At 38.5% G+C, this 2942-nt stretch overlaps 1 non-coding gene across 1 annotated transcript; it reads left to right on the top strand.

Annotated features, from left to right (window-relative positions):
• Nucleotides 1–1726: 1726 nt before the first annotated feature.
• Nucleotides 1727–1799, top strand: Trnak-uuu (transfer RNA lysine (anticodon UUU)). The gene has a single exon. It is a non-coding gene; the product is annotated as a tRNA-Lys (tRNA).
• The last annotated feature ends 1143 nt before the right edge of the window (nt 1800–2942 follow it).

The raw sequence follows: 2942 nt of genomic DNA, 5'->3' as shown, positions 1-2942 counted from the left end.
ATCGCGCCCCGACTACGATTCGGACGAATAGCACGCCAGTCACCGACCCGCCAAGTGCCAAGTGAACAACCGAACATGTGTTCCTCTGTTAAGTGACGCGCATTCAAATTCTTTCCACTGCACCTAGCCGGTAGGCGGTTTCGGTGTACTTTTTTCCCCTGCGGTACAGTTAACATTGTAGTGAGCATTGTTCAGGAGATTTGAAGCTTCGAAGCAATATAATCAGCGATAATTTAGGACTGGCTGACCATCGACCAACACTGGCAGGCTGCCGGATGAAAGTGAATTGTAGCAAAATATGGCAGTGTTTATGCGGTGTGACTGACTTCGAAGACGTGAAAAGACCACCGTCGTAGATTAAGATCTCAGCAAAAACATACACCAGCTGTACAAAAAATCGAGCAGTTTCGACCTTTGACCCAGTTTGCACGGTGTTTGGCAAAAACGACTTGTTTCATCTTTGTTTTTAAGTCATAACTTGTAATAATGTTGACTCGTTGAAAATGAGTGAATAGGAGATAATTGAAGTTGAAACAGAGCAGCTTTAAATTATGTGTAAAGTGTCAGATAATTTTTCATAAACATTGTCTTTTGTACTGCAATTTTCAATATGGAACAAAAATTTTCAATTAAGAATTGTAGGCATAAAATAACATAGTAAGTATAATTCGACTAATCCAATGCGCAGTCAAATCAATTGCTCGAGACCCAGGAATAATACCTTGAACCGGGTGTCTTACGTTAGAGAAACACGGATATAAAAATTGAGCACAATTTCGCGAGCTGGCAATCATTCCCCGCAGTCACAAAACATCATAAACAATGAAGGACAAGCGTTGAATTTGCATGCAAAACGTGTTAATTCGATAATTAATAGCCCTAGATACCTGCCAGGTAGAAATGAACAATCACTCTTCCAATTCAGTTCCTGTCGATCGGAACATGCCCATCTACTCCTGCAACACCGATCGGTTGGCAATTATTTTCTGTTGTTCTTGATTGTTCTCCATGAAATGCCGATATCCATCTTTGAAGTTAAACTCAGTGGTGATTTGAGACACTCCTGTTGCGGTTGCTAGTGCACAATAATGATTCTTGGTTACGGCTAGGGCTCAATCGACCCTCCTGAGGTTAAATTCTTGCCGTGCTGAGAATTGCATTTAATGTCATATTACTACGTGAAAATTTCACGAGAAGCGATCCTCTGTCCACCTTCCACCTATTTCTTGTAGACTATAGTCCCCAGCGATTGAATTAAGCGGAGTGTCATTCAACGACACAATTAAGATCGTATCACGCTCTTTGGCAGAAGATTGTTCGTACAGTCCCGTGTAGTTAGAAGTGCTAGGTTAAATTTTTGTAGTTCAACAATTTGAGTGAACCAGCACAAAAAAAAAAAACTCCGCTTACAAGATAAGGTTCGTCGATCGAGAAGTAATTGTATGCTGACCGCTCGTTAGAGCAACTGAATTACATTGGCTTTAGTGACTCCCGGGGCTCTGCCAATCTGCGCTAAGAGGTGGTAAGTCGTGCCTGCGATCGAGTGTCGATTAATGTAATTGTTTTACTGTACCAGAATTGTTCTCGAGACCAAAGTATAACCATTTAGTGTGTCCTTCGATTTTCGTGTTACTGTATTTTGGACATGTTGCTTACTACTTACTTATTGCTGTTGAAAAATGATTTGAGTTTGAAGTGATTGAATTATTCACACTAACTGTTCGAAGCCCGGATAGCTCAGTCGGTAGAGCGTTGGACTTTTAATCCAACGGTCTAGGGTTCAAGTCCCTATTCGGGCGGGATATTTTTTTACAGCTCAGAATTATTATTTTCATTGAAATATGACTGCTTCGAGCACGATCAATGTATGATAGGTTTGACTCCTCTGCCTTTGACAGGCTGGAATGAAATTTTCTCACAAACCTACGAAAATTTAGAATTTGTTATACGCTGGAAATATTGGGCTCACTACTGTCATCTAATGTTCGCTTCAATCTTACATAACGTTATACTCCGCTAATATGCTTAAATCAAGCTAGAACATTCGACAAGTAAATATTTACCAAGTGTTTAAATCCACCTAGTGATACTTTTCATATTTACTGTTTCACGAGAAATTGATGCAAGTCTCATATCGGACATTTTGAATAATTGTGGAACTGCAATCGAGAGACTGTCGCAGTTGCTGTAAGTTTCAATTTGAATCACAGGATCGTCCGGCTCAGTCACGGTTAGTTTGTTTGGTTAAAAGCTAATAAGACCTACAAGCTAATATAATTTGCTGGCTAGTTTTAAGGAATATCGTTGGTTGGTTTGAAATTGGATTTTAAATTAATTTTGGTCACAGCATGTATGTAAATATTATTTGCAGTTTTCGTTACCATCACTACACCACGGATACGGTATGTGTGTACTACCGGCTGTAAAAAATTTCATATACATCGCGAATCATGCGATTTCGATACATATATATTTTTAAACTTGAATCCATTAAAATTATTTCTTTCTTTCTTTTGGGGTCACATCTTGTAAAGTGAATATGATTTGTCTGCTACCACCGGTAACAAATACCTATGCCTGTACCGTGATTCTGTGTTTTTCAAAATTAGTACAAAAAAAAGTTACATACACACACACTTAATTTTTTTAGCTGAGTCTCGGCAAAAAAATGCCGAGATTCGCACAGTCGAGTAATCAGTAATCATCTCGGCAAAAATAAAATTACTGAGCGTCTCGGCATCCTCAAATTTGACAAACGTCAAATATTGCCGAAATCGTCAGCATAAGATTTACTGTTTGCTCAGTGAAACGTGCACTGAATATTCGGCAATCCAATAAAACGAAAAAATGAAAAAAATAATTACCGAATCATCAGTAATTAAAAATCTAGTCAATTATTTTTGTTTGTAATTTGTCAACATTATAAACACGCCATTCAGGAT

The sequence above is a fragment of the Malaya genurostris genome, chromosome 2, assembly GCF_030247185.1.
Source record: "Malaya genurostris strain Urasoe2022 chromosome 2, Malgen_1.1, whole genome shotgun sequence".
Taxonomy (NCBI): domain Eukaryota; kingdom Metazoa; phylum Arthropoda; class Insecta; order Diptera; family Culicidae; genus Malaya; species Malaya genurostris.
The sequence above is the reverse complement of the archived record's forward strand: the minus strand, read 5'-3'. Positions and strand labels throughout refer to the sequence as shown.